The 18,942-nt window shown below is 44.5% G+C and overlaps 1 protein-coding gene across 5 annotated transcripts in view; it reads left to right on the top strand.

The window, feature by feature from the left end:
* The window catches only part of RIN2 (Ras and Rab interactor 2), a 207,329-nt gene that overhangs the window by 66,737 nt on the left and 121,650 nt on the right, over positions 1-18,942 (top strand). The window lies entirely within an intron of this gene.

Here is an 18,942-nt window from a genome sequence, read left to right as displayed (position 1 = left end):
AGAATAGAGGTATTCCTGGAGGAATGGGTACAGTGGTACTTAAGTAATTTCCTCAATGAGAAGCCTAACAGTGACTTTAATAAGACTATTGCTTTTTTTCACTTTAAAAAAGTTGTGATAAGACCCACATGCCATAAAATTTACCCTTTCAAAGCACACAGTTCAGTGGTTTTCAGTATATACATAAATTTTTGAAACCATCACCATTACCTAATTACACAACATTTCCATCACTCCAAATAGGAACTCCATCACCATTAGCAGTCACTCCCCATTCCTCCTTCTTCCTAGCCACTGGCAGCCACCTACCCTCTTTATCTTTGGATTTACCATTTTTTGTGTAAATAGAATCATACACTATATGACCTCTGTGTCTTTCTTCTTTTGCTTAGCATAATGTTTTCAGGGTTCATGATATTATAGCATATATCAATTCTTCATTATATTTTACTAGGGGCCCGGTGCACGAAATTCGTGCACTGGGGGTCGGAGGTCCCTCTCACATACTGGGAGCCCTCAGGGGATGTCCTACTGACGGCTTAGGCCCACGCCCAATGGGGAGCGGGCCTAAGCCGCAGTCTGGCCTCCCTTTGTGGGAGGCAACCGGGCTGATCAGGGGAAGGCACCAGCCCCATCACCCCGCTGCTGCAGCCACTGTCAGTCACCACAGCCATCAAGGTGTTTTTATCAACACGGACTCCAGTCCCTTCACCAAGAAAAAATGACAACTTTCTTTAGGCATTTTCAAGATGTGTCTTTCATAGGATATGCATTTCTTTCTTTATTTTTTATCCTCACTGAGGATATGTTTCCATTGACTTTTAGAGAATGTGGAAGAGAAAGGGAAAGACAGAGAGAAACATCAAAGTGAGAGGAACACTTTCCTTGGTTGCCTCCTGCATGAGCCCTGATCTGGGCCCCGGCCAGGGAGGAGCCTGCAACCTAGGTACATGCCCTTGATCAGAATCGAACCCAGACCCTGCTGTCTGCAGGCCCAGGCATTATCCACTGAGTCAAACCGGCTAGGGCAGAATATGACATTTCTTAGCCTTCCAGCAGCGGACCTTCATTTTTTTCTCCAGAAGTGTGGTGGAAAAACCCTAGATCACCTTTTTGGATTCTTATTACCCAAGTTACTAAGAATATTACCAGTGGCATACAGGAAGCTTAGCCAATGTGCAGTCAGAAAAGGTGTTTCCTCTATAGTTCACACCAATCAACGGCTGGGCCCTGCCCAGGCCTAAAGCCTCTGGCCGAAGCTTTAGGCCTGGGCAGGGGCCCTCCAGATCCCTCTGATCGCCGGCTCCACCCCTGCCCAGGCCTGCCCAGACCAAAAGCCTCTTGGGCAGGAGCGGAAACCTAGATTCCTGTAATCAATTGCAGGGGGTCCCCTCCTGCCCAGGCTGAAAGCAGACACCCAGCTCCCTGCCCAGGTGATCGATCACAGGGAACCAGGCCGAAGCAACCCCCAGCTCCCTGCGATCGATTGCAGGGGGTCTGCTCCGGCACCAGGCCACAGCGGACACCCAGCTCCCTGCGATTGATCGCAGGGAGTCCGTTTGTGCACCTCCAGCGGAGGCTTTCGGCCTGGTGCTGCAGCAGACACCCAGCTCCCTGCTATCGATTACAGGGGATCTGCTCAGGCACCAGGCCGAAAGCCTCCGCTAGAGGCTTTCGGCCTGGGGCTGGAGCAGACTCCCAGCCCCTTGTCATCAATCGCAGGGGGTCCGCTCATGCACCAGGCCAAAAGCCTCCACCGGAGGCTTTCGGCCTGGGGCCGGAGCAGACACCTAGCTCCCTGCGATTTGCAGGGGGTCTGCTCATGCACCAGAGGAGGCTTTTGGCCTAGTGCCACAGTGGACACCCAGCTCCCTGCTATCGATTGCAGGGGGTCTGCTCTGGCACCAGGCAAAAGCCTCCGCTAGAGGTTTCCGGCCTGGTGCCAGAGTGGACCCCAGCTCCCTGCGATCCGTTGCAGGGGGTCCGCTTAGGGTGCCTATGTATGCAAATTAACCGCCATCTTGGTTGGGTTTATTTGCATACTCGCTCTGATTGGCTGGTGGGTGTGGCTTGGCTGATGGGTGTGGCTTGTGTAGCAGAGTGATGGTTAATTTGCATATTACTCTTTTATTAGAGAGGATTATATGACTATACCACATTGTCCTTTCATCAATTGATTGACATTTGAGTTATTTCTATTTTTTGCCTATTATGAATAATGTCGGTATAAATATTCATGTATACATTTTTGTGTGGACATGAGTTTTCAGTTCTCTTGGGTATATACCTAGGAGTGGAGTTGATGGATCATAGGGTAACTCTATGTTTAACTTTTAGGAATTGCCAAACTCTTAACATATTGTCATTCCTCTGTTTGATTATAGCCATCCCAGTGTGTGACAAGTGGTATCTTCTTGTGGTATTGACTTGCGTTTTCCTCATAACTAATGGTATTGAATATCTTTTCATGCACATATTAACCATTCAATTTATGTTTTTTTGGAGAAATGGCTATTCATATGCTGGATTATTTTTTTGTTATAAGAGTTGTGCAAGTTCTTCATAAATTTTGGGTATAATTGGTATCAGATATGTACGATAGCTTTGTACTAAGTTTTGAAACTAGGAAGTTTCAAATTTAAAGTTGAGTCCTCCAATTTTCTCCTTTTTCAAGATTGTTTTCTTTATTCTGTGTCCCTTGCATTTTAGGATCAGCATGTCAATTTCAGCAAAAAGGGTCCTGAAAGGGATTGTGTTGAATTTATAGATCAATTTGGAGGGTATGGCCATCTTATTTTCTTCCAACCCATGAGTATTCCTAAGTATTATATTTATTCCTAAGTATTGTATTTTTAAAAAAACATTCTTATTGATTTCAGAGAGGAAAGGAGAGGGAGAGAGAGATAGAAACATCAATGATGTGAGAGAATCATCGATGGGCTGCCTCCTGCATGCCCCACACTGGGGATGGAGCCCAGAACCTGGGCATATGCCCTTGACTGGAATTGAACCTGGGACCCTTCAGTCCAAAGGCTGATGCTCTAGCCACTGAGCCAAGCCAGCTAGGACATTATATTCTTTTTGATGCTATTATAAATGGAGTTTTCTTAATTTCATTTTAGTTGCTTATTTATAGAAATACAATTAATTTTTGTGTTTTAATCTTCTATCCTGCAAACTTGCTGTAGACATGTAAAAAAATTCATGGAGTTGTCCACTTAAGACCTGTGCTTATATTTCACATCTACCCAAAAATTAAAGGTAAAGGTTATTCTGGAAAGATATATTTCTAACTTTCAATAGTGAGGGAGTTGAAGAAGTAGAACTATAGAGGGAACAGGATGGAGAATGTCACTGTGTCTAACCTTTTTTTGGGGAAATTTTTTTGCAATGATTATGCATTAGCAGATAAAAAGGATTTCTGTTTTGGAAAACTATTAAATGAATAAATAAGCACCAGGGGAAGGAATGCATCTAATGGGCAGTTTAGTATTGGAAGGCGATGAAGAAGGTGTGGGGAGTCTTTGAGACAGTGGATGGTTGTGAAGGGCAAGGTAATTTCACACCACTTAGGGGGGACTGAGGTTGTAGCCACTCCTTTCCCCGTTGGGCATTCTCCCGGGGCCTGGAGCTGGCCGTTTCCACTCAGGTCTCTTCCCCTAATGCCTGGGCAAATCACAATCCCAAACATGGTGAAATCTACGGTGATGGCCTGGATACGTCCATTGCAGACAGGTTTGGCACTGTTTGTTACCTGTGGGGTTGGGTCACCCCGAAGGTCTTGGCATACCCACACTCCAGTGTGTGTTTCTCCCACTGTGGGATGTGGCTCTAGGTCCAGGGTTGATGCTAGAGGTGCCACCCGCACCCCCTACACTGGCTCCCTGTAGACCTTACCCAAGCCTCCTCCTCTGGTCCCTGTCACAGTGGCCTGACAACACAAGCTGGTCACCTTGGTGGGCCTGTGAAGCCTCTGTGGTCACTTTTAATCTGTGCATGAATGGACCGACGACCTCTTTATTCAGAGCAGGATTCCCACTGTTGGGTGAGATTGCTTTTGTTGGTGGTGGTGGTTTTGTTTGTTTGTTTTTTATTTTTGTGTTTTCTTTGCATTTGTCTGTGCTCACTGCCTCATTGATGTGCCCTGACATTTGTTCTTAGCCCCAGGTCTGCTTTAAGCATTGCCTAAACCACGCTTTTAGGAACAGATTAACCGGTGAGAAAAGCTGCTGCACAGAGTCCCTTTTGTGGGTCTATAATTGCCTAAATTCTTGTGAAGGAAATAAAGGCAAAGGTAGGGAGGAACCGCCTTTCTTGTGGCAGTGAAAATAATACTTTGGAGCTTGCCTACAGCTTTCATGAGCTAAATTCATTTTACCATCCCAGCCAGACTTTGAAGTGAGGACTATTGTCTGTGTCTTACAGATGACGAAATGGAAACTCGGGAGGTTCAGTCACCCACTCACAGGCACAAAACCAGTTCCGAGCCAGACATGTCTCCTGGCTCCTGGCCTAATGCTTTTCCTCTAACCAACGATCGCTCAACCTGCGCAGAGTCAGCTGTGTCACAAGCGAATTGTTTGACTCAAGCAGCAGTGGAGCCTATTTTCTGCCAAGGGCCATTTGGATATTTATAACGTCATTCACAGGCCATACAAAATTACCAACTTAAAAATTAGCCTGCTCTCTTTGGTCAAACATTTCATTAACTCATTCCTAATGCCTTGGCAGGGTCAGACCAAATGATTCCGCAGGCCATATATGGCCCGCGGGCCGGACATTTCCCACCCCTGGACTAGAGAAATCCCTGTTCTTGCTACTCCTTCTAGTCTCACCTGGAAGATGTAGTTCAGCCCTCACCCCTGGCTTCTCTCCTGGGCCTTTTCTTAGACCTTTGCATCCGCCTCCCCCTTCCCTTCCCCGCTTCTACTGTGATGTGGTTGGCAGGGCTCTTCCCTTTCCACTCAGGGTCTGGATGAATCATGCATTATAAACAATGAGCATGTATTATTTCCATAACCAAGGGGGTAAAAATGCTAAATGCTAACATCACTTTCGACCTCAAACTTCGTAAACAAAGGAACTGAAACTCGGAACATACCTGGTCCAAGGTTACATGATGTGTTCCCAGGGGAGCCGGCCAAATCCAGGTCTCATGGCTCCTGTCCCCAGTCTCCTCCCCTGGTGCGAGACCTGGGAAGAGAGTGGTGAGCAATCAGCACTTCCTCAGGCAGGAGTTTGGGTTTTGTTGTTGTTCTTTCCTTCCTGATTTTCTTCTGTGTGACAATATGCAGGCAATGTCTAGGAAGACAAATACTGAAACAGACACTCTCTGCTCTTAATATACAAATACACATCATTTTTTTTTCCATAGAGAGCCCTTCCCTACAGCTTATAGGAATGTTTTGTAATTATTGACACAGCTCATTCATGGGTTCCTTTCCGAGAGTTAAGTTGCTATGCCCCGTGGTCCAACCCCCAAATACCTCTGATAATCAAGGAGATGTCTTTATATGTCCAATCACGCCCTGAATTGCTGGGAGCACATCTTTGTCCAGGATGGGCAATGAGTGATGAGTTCTTAAATACACAGAGTCGTTTCTCTGGGGCCCAACAGAGCCTGTTCTGTGTGGATTTCACAAGGTCTTCTCATGGGCACCTCACTGTGCTTAGGGTTATCCAAGGCAATCCATTAACAAAAGTCTTTACTTTCTAGGAACTCACAGGTTTAAAATCTTAAAACCTTAAGATTAAGCTTCTTTGTTGTCGAGACTTGAAACATAAGAGAGTTCCTGTCATCTCTAACATAGGACTTTTGTCCCACTTCCTTCTTCGGCGCCTCCCATTTCCTAATAGATGTCTATTCTTCAGGGAGCATGTGATCATGTGGGCCATGTTCAGTCCTTCATATGTACCATGTAAGGACTTTTCTAAGAGGACTTTATGTGTGTGGGGTTTTTTTGGTTTTGTTTTGTTTTGGCATTGCTACCTTGAACACGAGTTGGTTTTGTTCTTTTGATTCTATTGAAGTGAATTGATCTATAACTTTACCTGCAGCTGCGAGTAACAAATGCAGCCTCAAAGGCTTTGCCAGCTTGTGGAATAAAAAGGTCGCTGTCTGTTGAAACGATGATTTGAACCATAAAGACGGAGCCTTGTCTTTCTCTACTAGTAAGTGTTTATGTTTATTTTGGAAGGTGATCTAGGTGACCTCATAGAGAAGGGGCCTGTCATGTGATGGTGACCTTTACAAAGATCAGAAGCTTTGAGAGCCTCCCATAGTGGAAAGTCAGGGAGAGGCTTTGGACTCAACCTGGAAAGTAGGGGGCCAGTGATGGAAACACATGAGCTCAGCTGGTGTTTATGAGGGCCTCCCCTGTCCCTCCTGCAGGTGGGGTCCTGTAGGGATGTGTGTCAGTTCTCTGATAAAGTTGCTGTAATATAAGTGCTTCATGGTTGAGAAGGGAATTGGGGAGAAGCAAGGAGGAAGGAGCACAAAGTGCTTGAGAAAGCTTTCTGCCGAATGGGGGCTCGAGAAAGCCCTTGCCCAGGGAGGTTCAGGAAAGCAGAAGGCGTGGTGGGGAGGAGAACAAGGGATGGCCCAGGGCTACTGAGGGACCTGACGGGAGGTGTGGAGAATGTTGTGAGGAGAGCAGAGCGAGAAGAGTTTGTACAGTCCTGGAAGGTCAGTCCTGCTGTCCTGCCCAGTTTTAATATTTGATTCACTTTACAACCTGGAAAAATAATGAATGTGTCCTTCAGCCAGTTGTCTTCAGACCAGTTAGGGCTGCCTGTGAACAGAGTGAGGGTGTCCCAGCTGAGGACCTTACACTCACCCCTTCCATATGGCAGCTTTGCCCTTTCCTGATGAACGTCATCTAGGATTTCACTTAAAGGAAAGGATCCTAATGCAAATTTTAAAAATTGGAATCCACCAATCCAGTCTATTCATTCCATCTTAAATATAGGGAAACTGAGGTTCAGAAGAGTGAGTCAACTACTTTTTAGATTATACAGCTAGTCTAAGACAGAGATTCTGGATTGTACGGCTAGTCAAAGACAGCCTCTCTGAGGTCTGATCCAGTAATCTTTACACTACCACACCCTCCAGCATGTTCAAAACTGAAATGTCAACCAACATCAAAGAACAGAGTCACTTTCTCTGAGTTTCTTTTGAGAAGAACTAATGTTGTCGGAGGTAAGTTATTCTGACAAAATACCTTTCAGTGCTCAAAATGTTTTAAAACAAAAGATGTTGACTTTATAAAGAATACATTTTATAGTTCTATAAAACATGCAGTGCCATGGCCCATGAGCTATTTATAACTTTTAATACAACATGTTTTAGGTATATTAACAAGATTCAGGGTACGAATAGCTTAAATAGAGATGCCAAAAACCATGTTTAAGTCCTTAAGCATGTCAAGCTCCATTGCCACAATAATTTAAGAGAGAATAACTCTAGAAACCATGTCGCTGGAGTGTTTTTTAGCTTGGCTGGTGAGATTGGAAATAGTTTGTAATTGTAATCCTGTGCTGTTGGTTGCTGCCCATTCGACACTTCATTGTCTCCGATATTTAAAGGATTAAAAAACATCACTTGCCTCTGAATCTGGGACCAATTATTCTACCAAAATATAAACTAAAGGATCAAAAGCCCCTTGACATTTCACTGAAACCACTAGAATATACACTTGATAAAAAATAGTTTCTGCTGAAATTTTTCCTATTGCCAGAAGCATATAACTGTATTACTTTCAACATTAGCCTATCATAATTCCAAAAAGTTATTTTGTCATCTCAAGGTTATGTCTACTGCAGGGGCCATAAACTCAAAAACCAGGTAGTCATGTAAACAGGTGCGTGACTAGTGTGTGGCAACTGGGAAGGGTGAGGACTGTGGCCAACTAGAGAGCAAGTTTTCTGTCCGGGAGCGGGCACCTGCTATTCCGTCCCTCTGACCGTTGTCACGTGATCGTGCAGCACCTGTGTTCCCAGCCCTTATAGTTTTTCAAAAGATGCCAGAAATTCAGATTTCTAAGTGGTTAAGCTTTAATGTTTAAACATTAGCAACTATTCAGTTTGTCTTTTGTTTGCTAAATTGTTTTGTGACATTGGGTAGGTAAAACATTCTTTTATTGTCAAATAGAACAATGACTGGCTGAATTGCTGAAGATATTCTTAAGAGATGACCATCAGTTCCGCTCAATTCCTCTTTTTCTTTCATCTTTTAGCTAAAGCATGTAGCATTCGTTGCTGTTTGTTTTGGCTTGTTTGCTAGCATTATTTTTCCCCTAACAAAAGCTCAAAGAGTTCTGTGCTTCTCATCACCAACCCATCCTGCCCTTTCTGGTGAAGCTGTGAGTTTTCGACAGTTCTTTCACTCTCTTTGTCCTAGAGCAGTGGTCGGCAAACTCATTAGTCAACAGAGCCAAATATCAACAGTACAACGATTGAAATTGCTTTTGAGAGCCGGAAACCGACTTCTGCACATGGGCCACGAAGTTTCAATCACACTGTATGTGCGTGCCTGCACGTGGTATTTTATGGAAGAGCCACACTCAAGGGGCCAAAGAGCCGCATGTGGCTCGTGAGCCGCAGTTTGCCGACCACTGTCCTAGGGATATGTTATAACTAAGAGTTGTAGGATCTCAGATTGTGATTTTCAGTTCACATTTTAAAGACGCGGGGAAGCTAACTGCAGAAATGTGCCTGTGGTTGCAGGGGAGGAACCCAGGCTGCAGTGGGAGTTGCAGCCTCAGAGCCAGCGGCTGCCCAGAACCCCGTTGTCCAGCACAGTAGCCGTGACCACCAGACTCTTGAGCACTTGGAGTGTGGCTAGTGTGAACTGAGATATGCGTAAGGGTGAAATACACACCGAATTTGGAAACAGTATGAAAAAAAAGAGAAAAAGATTTCATTTTAAAATTCTTGATTACGGGTTAAAATGATATTTTAGATATATTGGGTAAATATATTGAAATTATTTTTACTTTTTAACCTGGCTACTAGAAAATTTTAAATTACATCAGTGACTGATTACATTCTACTGCACAGTGCTGCCACTCTGTAAAGATCCCGATAAGCAAATGCTTTAGGCTCTTTGGGCCATATGGACTTGGTTGCAACCGCTCTGCCATTCTAGTGCAAAAGCAGCACTGACGTACTGTATTTAAAGGAACAGGAATGGTTGTGTTCCAATAAAACTTTATTTAAAAAAACAGGTAGGGGCAGAATTTGCTGACTCCTGCTTGATGAGAAGATAGAAGTCACTGGAGAGTGGACAGGGCACTTCTGAGGGCCTGGTGGCTTTTGTTTCTTGGTCTGGGTGCTGGGTAAGTGGGTGTGCTAACTTTTTGAAAATGCATCAGGCTGTTTATGTATAATTTGTGTATTTTTCTGTATGTATGTTGTACTTCAATAAAAAGCTGACTTAAAGAGAGCCAGAGATATGTATCACATCTTGTCAACTAGTGACAATCCTCTTTCCACTTGTGTTAAAAACAAGACAGCAGGTCAAAATAGAGTCTCTTATGCTAAGATCCCTGTCAACAAACCCAGACTTAACATAATATACTTTTAGCACTTTCAAAAATGGAACCTTTTTTTTAATTTAAAAAAATATATTTTTTTATTGATTTCAGAGGGAAGGGGAGAAGGAGAGAGAGAGAAACATCAATGATAAGAGAGAATCATTGACTGGCTGCCTCCTGCATGCCTCCTATTGGGGATAGAGCCTGCAACTGGGGCATGTGACCTGAGTGGGGATTGAACTGTGATCTCCTGGTTCATAGGTCAATGCTCAACCACTGACCCACACCAGCCCGACAGAAATGTACTCTTAAACCAGTCAATCAGGAATCGACTGATCAGTACTAGTTAGGTAATCTGTCAGGTAGGCTTCTGCATCTCCTAAAGGAAAGTACAGTAGTACCCTCCCCGTCTTATCCACGGTTTCAGTTACCCATGGTAAACCGTGGTCCGAAAACATTAAATGGAAAATTCCTGAAGTAAACAATTCATAAGTTTTAAGCAGCACACCATGCTGAGTAGTGTGATGAAATCTCATGCCTTCCTGCTCCATTCCCCCCGGGACGTGAATCATCCCTTTGTCCCTGTATCTGTGCTGTATAAGCTCCCCATCCGTTAGTCACTGAGTAGCCGTCTTGGTTATCAGATTGACCATCATGGTGTTGCACTGCTTGTGTTCAAGTAACCCCTATTTTACTTACAAATGGCCCCAAAGCACAAGAGTAATGATGCTGGCGATTCAGATATGCCAAAGAGAAGCCATAAAGTACTTTCTTTACGTGAAAAGGTATGTGTGTAGGAAAAAAAACGAGTATATAGAGGGTTCAGTACTATCTGTGGTTTCAGGCATCCACTGGGGGTCTTGGAACCTTTCCTCTGTGGATAAGAGGAAACGAATGTAATCTGGCTTTTCCCCTAGTATCTGTAACCTGTCTCCATTTGTTCTGTACAATGGTCACTACCTCTGGGAGAATTCGACAGGGACAAAAGTCGGTCTCCAGGCTATTTTGGAGAGTTGTGAGGGAAAAGGATTGACTGCATATCAAAGTTTAAACTGTGTTAAAGCTGCATATGCTTAAGCCACTAGATTTTGCCAATTAAAAAAAAAAAAATCATTCCCTATGAGCTCATCTTGTCTGCGGAACGAATAAACAGGTTTTAACATTTTGTCATTTAAATACAGACGGTCAGAAAATAAGACTTTTCCTCTGGACCTCATTGCCGACCAACTATGGCAGCACTCGTGCGTGCATTTGTGCTTAGATCTAAAGAGAGAGCTGGACAACAGGGGCCGAGGTCTGGGCACAGGAACTCAGTCCTCAGCCAGGTCTCAGGAGCTGAGAGGGCGTCTTTCTGCCCCTGCGCTTTGCTCCCCGCTCCGCATCGAAGTTGCAGAGAGACGGCTTCCAGAAATGGAAACATTTTTAAATGCCTTTTAACTTTTCGCCTGTGGATACAGCTGCGTTGACACAAAGCCACGTTTGAGGCACGCTGTCGCCGAAGCCTGGCACCATGTCGTGTTTTTCTATGGGGGCCCATGATGGCTGGCGTGGAAGAGTGGTCCTGTGTTCGCTTTTATCAATGTGGTGCTTGAGCCGGACTTTCAGCTGACCTCCAAAAGGAAATAGTTTTAAAAGGAAGAATTTGACGTCTGCCAAGAGTCAGATAATGGCACAGCACAGAAAAAGCAAGGGTTTTGTGGGTTTTATATTAAAATACAAGTCTCTCAATGCCTCAAAGCAGCAGCCTCCAGAAAATGTGAAGTTTAATATATGAGGCTAGAAGAAGCAGTTTTAAAGATCAGCTTTTCCCCGTGGTCCCTTGTGATTTATCGGGAAGGAGCCAGTTCTTCCTCCTGAACCTCCCCCACCTCTAGTTTTGGTTTTCTGCAAGTGACTGCTCTATTAACGTACATTTCAGAATTCTCTGCAGGCGCCCAGGCTGTGTTCACGGCCTCCGACCTGAGGAACTTGCAGCCTGGACACTCCGAAAACATGTGCCCAAGGACAAAGGCCCTTAGCGTTTGGTTGCTCCAGCACCATCAGTTATTTTCCCCATGCATTACCACTAAGAGGAAGCCCCGCTGTTTTCTGAGCAGGCTCTTGCTGTCTTTAGCTCCACCTGCACATCCCTCCTTTTTGCCCACATGTAGTGGAATGAGAACCTGTAGGACGAGGGAGGGGTTTGCTCGCTGCCCCCACAGTCTGTCTCTGGCTCAGCGGGGCTGTCCTTTCTCCTGAGAGGGATTGTTTGTAAGGAGAAGTGCTGTGTATCTACTCATCAGTGAGGTCTCCCACTGGATCTAGACAGGGACGGAAGCACTCGTGAGTCAGTTCCAGGGGAATGCCACCTACAGCTCTCGCAGACCGGTTGGCCACTGCCTTCATTTACCTTCTGTTTGCAGCAGTCACATGGGTAGATGAGGCTGTAAGAACAGCACAGGCTACTAAAGGAGTCTGGGGAACCCTGAGCTCAGTGGCAATGCCACCTAACCTTTATCAGGACACGTGCCCCTGGGGCAGTGGATCCAGTTATAAGAACAAGTTCCAGGGAGAGTGCACCTGGGGTTAGAGACGGCTGAGAGAGGGGGTCTGCCTGGAGTGCGATGGGGCACTGATCTCCAGGCCTGCGGGAACCAGGGCGGGGAGAGAGACGGTGCAGCCAGCGGACAAAGAGGAAGCCTGAGGCAGGCGAGATGAAGGTCCAGATGGTATGGCCGTGACACTCAGCTAAAGAGGATTTTCCCCAAGAGGAAGGAAGGATTTGCGATTTCAAGATTCCATTCACAGGTGAGGCTTGGAGCCAGAAATACTAGATGAAGGGGATCAGGAAACATTTCCAGCCATCCCAGAGGCCCCCCCCCCCTCCCCTGGTGCCAGGGACCCAGAGGGACAAAGAACCTGCGCTCCCAGTGGGGTGACTGCACGCCGTTGGCGGGCACTGCGGCAGCTGCAGTGAGATTGGCCGGAAGGTGCATCGCTTAGCTAGTCTCAACAGCACGGCTTAGCAGAGCACCCCCAGACTCAGAGGCGCATCATCACCAGCATTTCTTTCTCGCTCTCACGTCTGCAGGTTGGCTGCCGTTCAGCGATCTGGGCTGGCTCAGCTGGGCTTGGCTCCAAGTCAGGGGTTGGCTCAGGTCTACTGCCCGTGTCCCTGAGCGTCCCGAGCTCCCTGGGGTGTGTTTTTCTCATGGCCGTGGCGGAGGCAGCAGAACACAAGCCCAACGGCAAAAGCACGTTTACAGGCATTTATTCTGTTGGCAAAGCATTTCGTACAGCCAAGCCCAACGTCAGTCTTTGTCTCTGTTGGGGGGAACTGCAAGTTCTTGTGTCAAGAGTGTGGATAGATTGGGGGTGAAGATTGGAGGTGGGTAACATAATCAAGTTGGTTTTTGTGAGAATGTTCAGGTTGTGTATGATCACGGCCCAGAATGGGCTCCCACTAACTAAACGCACATAGCTGACGCATAAGCCAGGATGCCGATTTGTTTATTTGCAATAAGATACATGAACATGTTGTAGACTAGAGGATTATCATCCACTCGATGTATTCTTTTCTTGTAAGAAAGCGACTTCGAGAAGGACAAATACCATGTGACTTCACTTATATGTGGAACCTAAAAAACAAAATAAACAAAACAGAAACAGACCGAGAGTCAGAAGGAGGAGGTTGGGAGCTGGGTGAAGGGATTAAATGCAAATTGTTACAGAATAGTCACAGAAATGTAAGTTACAGCGTAGGGAATGTAGTTAAGAATATTGTAATACCCATGCATGGGGCCAAGTGGGTACTGGAAACATCATCCACTATAAAGCACATGATTTTCTAACCACTAGACTGTACATCTGAATCTAATACAGAATAATACTGAATGTAAACTATAATTGAAAAATAAAAAAAATCCTATATAATAAAAGGCTAATATACAAATCGATGGTTGCTATGACGCACACTGACCACCATGGGACAGACACTCAATGCAGGAGCTGCCCACTGGTGGTCAGTGCACTCAGCCAGAAGCCGGGTTCATGGCTGGCAAGCCCAGCAGCAGTGGTGGGAGCCTCTCCCGCCTCCATGGCAGTGCTAAGGATGTCCGACTTACGGCTTAGGAACATGCCTAAGCCATCAGTTGGACATACCCCGAGGGCTCCCAGACTTCAAGAGGGTACAAGCTGTGTCCCTCACTCCCCCGCAAGTGCATGAATTTTGTGCACTGGGCCTCTAGTATATATAAAAGAAAAAAATAAAGCTACTTAGAGCACCAAATCATAATTCAAATCGTGCTTACAAACGTGTAAACAGAACAAGGGGCATTGGTTGGCTGGTCAAAATGGCTTAAATTATCCAGGTCTGGCTGCTGGAGGGCTTCCTATCCACAACAGGAAAATACCTGCCAAAGGGGTGGTGGGCAGACCACCCTGTTTAGGTGGAGACAGTGCCCACTTATTTTTTGTACTGCTCTTTTCTAACCTCTTCTCTGAGCACCTTTAACCTGCATTCTTTCTTTAGGTACAAGGTAAGTGATTCAACTATAGCATTCGAATTAATATTGAAATTATTCCTCTGTGGCTACAGGATGATCGTCATATTGAGAATTAAGGCATTTGCAAAACTCCCCAGACACCCAATTACTTATCCCTTCGGAGAGGGTGCTTTACATTTTCACTAGGAGCTCTGAAATCGCGATGGGTATTACAACTGATGGCATCTTGCAATCCCTGTTGGCCATGTGGTCATGAGGTGGCTGTCCTATTCTGTGTGTGTATGAACTTGCTTATAATTTTGGGGGACCTGACGGGATACCTGTAGCCCCAGTGTTTCAGTCACCAAAGCATTTACAGACCATTTGAGGAAGGAATAAGAATCTGGGTTGTTGTCTGAAATCTGGGTTGTTACATGGACCCCTTCTGTAAGAGCAAGAGAATGCCAGCATCGGAAGAGTGTAATTGATGTCAGAGGCTGGGAGGGAACCCCAGAGACAGTAGTGGGGAACAGTAATGTTCTTGAGAGATCAGACTCTGTATATGAAGAAGTTTTAGAACTATATTAATCAATTTACTTTGCTTATATTTTCCTTGTAATACGTGCAGGAAAAGTATATATTATAGCATTGTATGTCTAAATAAACCTTCTAGCCTTTAAAGGCTCTTTGAATAAGATTAAAATGAATTCTAAGGGATAGGAAAGCATTGTGTCATGACTTACTTGCCAGTGTTTGGCCTAATAGGTGGTGCATAAAATAATAGTGCTGCAACTAATAGTGGCTTAGATGCTATCAAATTTCGTATTCCTCCACCAGTGCATCCCAGTGATTGGTCATCGGAAATGGTACTAGGAACATGAGTGGAGTGATTACAGACCCCGCAGGGTGGCTGGAAATGAACAAACAGGAAGAGAGACTGCTTGTTGTGTGGCCTTTTAAAGCCTTTATGTATACTGGAATATCTTAGTCTCTATCTGCCCTCGTTTTAAAAAGTTTTATTATTATTGAGGTATATTTTTTATGCAGTAAGATTGAAATCTGTGTTATATAGCTCAGTGAACTATATGTATACACCCCTATAGCCACCACTCAAATCAAGGGACATCTCCATCACCCCAGACAGTTTCTTTGTCAAATCCACCTCCAAATGAGGTGGTCACCATTCTGATACCTATCAGCATGGTTTCGCCTAATCTATGGCATAAAACATACCCATTTTTTGTGACTGGCCTCTTTTGTTCAACATAATGTTTTTGAGATTCATCTATGTTGTCATATACACTGAGTGGCCAGATTATTATGACCACCCCATCAGTACTTTGTTGGGCCACCTTTTGCCTTCAATACTGCGGCGATTCTCCTTGGCATTGACTCCACAAGATGTTGAAAGGTGATGCGAGGAATCTGACACCATGCCTGATGAATAGCACTGTCCAGTTCTGTGAGATTTGATGGTTGTGGAACCAGCTGCCTGATGGCTTTTTAAACTTCATCCCACAAATGCTCAATTGGATTGAGATCTGGTGATTGCCACCTAAGCAAGGTAAAGTCTCCCTCATGTTCTTGAAACCACTCCTGCACAATATGAGCACCATGGCATGGCGCATTGTCTTGTTGGAAGAAGCCATCTCCATTGGGATATGCCATCAACATGATAGGATGAACTTGATCAGCAACGATACTTAGGTATGTTGTGCTATTCAGACATTGTTCCACACGAATTAAAGGGCCCAAATCATGCCAGGAAAACATGCCCCAAACCATAACACTGCCCCCACCAGCTTGAAGGGTTGTACTCATGCATGTGGGGTGCATGCTTTCATGCTGTTTCCATGAAATTCTCACTCTGCCATCTGCATGATGCAACTGGAAACGTGATTCATCGGACCACATGACTTTTTTCCAATGCTCGACTGTCCAATCCTTGTGTTCCTGTGTGAATTGGAGACATTTTATCTTGGTAACTGCAGACAGCAAAGATGTTCAAACAGGCCTGCAGCTTCCATATCCCATACAATGCAGTGTACGGCTAATTTGCCTACAAACGTCAGGTGGTCATAATAATCTGGCCACTCGGTATATATCAATAATTTGTTCCTGTTAATTCTTGGGTACTTACCTATTATATGAATATACCACCATTTGTTTATCCATTTTCCTATTAACCCTTTGCACTCGCTTGCTTTTTTCTCGATTCCTTTATTCTAATGCTAACCGTGTCGAGTCACACTCGACATCCGAGTGCAAAAGGTTAATAAATATGTAAGTTGTTTCTAATTTCAGCTATTATGGATCAAATGGCTATGAATATTCTTGTACATATGACTTTTTGTTGACACATGCACTCATTTATCCTGGATGTATACCTGAAAGTAGAATTCCTTGTTATAGGGTAGACATAAATAGATATTAGTAGATATTCCAGTTTTTTAAAGTGGTTGGACCAAATTTTACTCCCACCAGCAGTGTACACTAGAGTTCCAGTTGCTCCATATCCTTGTCAACACTTGATGTGGTCAGTTTTTTATTTTTATTGTTTTTTAAACTTTATTTTTATTATTGACACTCTTAAAGATGTACCCATTTCCCCACACACACACCTTTGCCCACCTCCATCCAGCCCCTGCCATCCCCTTCTTTCTGGCCATAACCACGCTGTTGTCTGTGTCTATGGACTATGCACATGTTCTTTAGCTAATCCCTTCACCTCCTTTTATCCAGTGCTCCCCTGCCCCATCCCCTTGATAGCTGGATGTGGTCAGTCTTTTAAATGTTATCCATTCAGATGTTTACAGGGGTGAATCTCATTGTGTTCTTATTTTGAATTTTCCTGATGGGTATTGTAATAACATTGAACACCTCGTCATATGCTTTACATTTGAATATTCTCTTAAAAAATACTTTTATTGATTCCAGAGAGGAAGGGAGAGGAAAAGAGAGATAGAAACATCAATGATGAGAGAGAATCATTGATTGGCTGCCTCCTGCACGTCCCCTACTTGGGGGAGTGGGAGTCGAGCCCACAACCCGGGCATGTGCCCTTGGCCAGAATCGAACCTGGGACCCTTTAGTTTGCAGGCTGATGCTCTATCCACTGAGCCAAACCGGCTAGGGCTCATTTGCTCCTTTTTAAAATTTGTTTTGCTTTTATTGGTTTTCAGGTTTGCTAGTTTTCTAAAATATATTCTTGTCATAAGTTCTTTGCTAGGTGTAAATGTGTAGAATATCTCCCACTCTTTTGTTTGTTCATTCACTTTTTAATGAAATGTTTTATTGAATATATTTTAAATTTAATGAAGTCCAATTTATCTTTTTCTTAATTGTTTATCCTTTTTAAATGTGTTTTTTTTTTATTGAGATGGTTCGTGCTTTTTATGTCCTGTTTAGAAATCTTTGCCTATGCTTCAATTCCCTAGTCTGATAACCCCAGTTTCTCTTGCCAATTCAACTGCATGCCAACGTCAATATTATTTCTTAGGTAGGGAGAATGGAAATCAGGTCAAGCTAAATCTGGGTGAAGCAGGATATGTGTCAGAGGTTAAGGTAGGAAGGTGAAGTCTGCAGATTTGCGGAACAGATTGAAGTAAGAGGCCTAACACTATTAGATTTTGGTCCAAGGACCTGAAAGAAAAGATGTATTCTAGTGGCTTTATGGTTGGGTAACTGGACAATTACTTGTGTTGCTGTCCAGCTCACACTGTATCTTTTGGAGTATTTTTGAGAGCTTTGTTTAACTTCTTTATAAAATCAAACTCTTTTTATGTTCATAGTTCCTAAGTTATTGTCTAGAAACATTAAACAGTCAATGAAGCCCTGGCAGGTGTGCAGGTGTGGCTCATTTGGTTGTGCATTGTCCCGTGCACGGAGAGGTCACCAGTTCAATTCTCAGTCGGGGCACATGCCCGGGTTGTGGACTTGGTCCCCAGTGGGTGGTGTGCAGGAGGTGGCTGATTGATGTTTCTCTCTCTCCCTCTCCCTTCCTCTCGCTCTAAAAAAAAAAAAAGAAAAAAAGTCAACTAAGTTCATATTTTAGGGACATTATGTTAATGTCTAGTGACCATAATTTTCCTTCTGAGTGCTCAAAAAACATCATTTTAATCATCTTTTCTTGACCATATTTAGGAAATAAAACCTTCCCTAACATTTACCCATCCCTAATTTGATGAATCCACCCCCCCCCCCACCGCCGCCATTCTCCATAAGTTTTCCTAAAAAAGATCAATGTCAATAATTCCATGATCTCATCTGTTTTCCTACAGGCCAGTGTAAATATTTGGGTCTGCTTTTCATAATGAGACCATGGCAGGGCCTGGACAGAACTGCCCAGACCGTGGGGTCAGAGCCAAGTGGGAGTTGGTAGGAGGCACATGGGAGGCAGGGAGAAGGCAGGACCACAGAAACTCCTGTCCCAGACTGGATTTAGATCAGGTAGGAGCTGAGTTGAAACTCAGGGCTTGGGAGATGGGCCCTCTGGAGGCCATGGGACCGTGAGGCTTTCTTGGGAAGGGAGGATGGCTGGATAGTGAGAACACAGCTTCATGCCAGGCCATCCCAAGAGTTTGTTGGGACAACAGGACTAGAGCTGGTCAAGAGATAGTAATTGGCAGGAACAAGGTGGGAGTAGCCACTCAGCTTCCAAAAAGGTGAGTTGATGACGCTGCAGACATGCCCTTGGGTCTGTACCCTCAGGCATGGGGTAGATGAGCATGGTGTAGCGGAAAGAGAGGGCTCTTGGAATCAAACATACCTGGTTCTAGTTCTGGCCCTGCCAGTTACTAACTGTAGGATACTAGGCAAGGTGAGTCTTCCATCCTACGATTGACAAGAGGATCAAATAGGATTGTACATGTAAAATATTGTTTCCCATTTTTCTCCCATTTCTTTGGCTCTTCCTTCCTGTTGCCACACCCAACAGATGGCTTTCA

The sequence above is a fragment of the Cnephaeus nilssonii genome, assembly GCF_951640355.1.
Source record: "Cnephaeus nilssonii genome assembly, chromosome: 11".
Taxonomy (NCBI): domain Eukaryota; kingdom Metazoa; phylum Chordata; class Mammalia; order Chiroptera; family Vespertilionidae; genus Cnephaeus; species Cnephaeus nilssonii.
The sequence above is the reverse complement of the archived record's forward strand: the minus strand, read 5'-3'. Positions and strand labels throughout refer to the sequence as shown.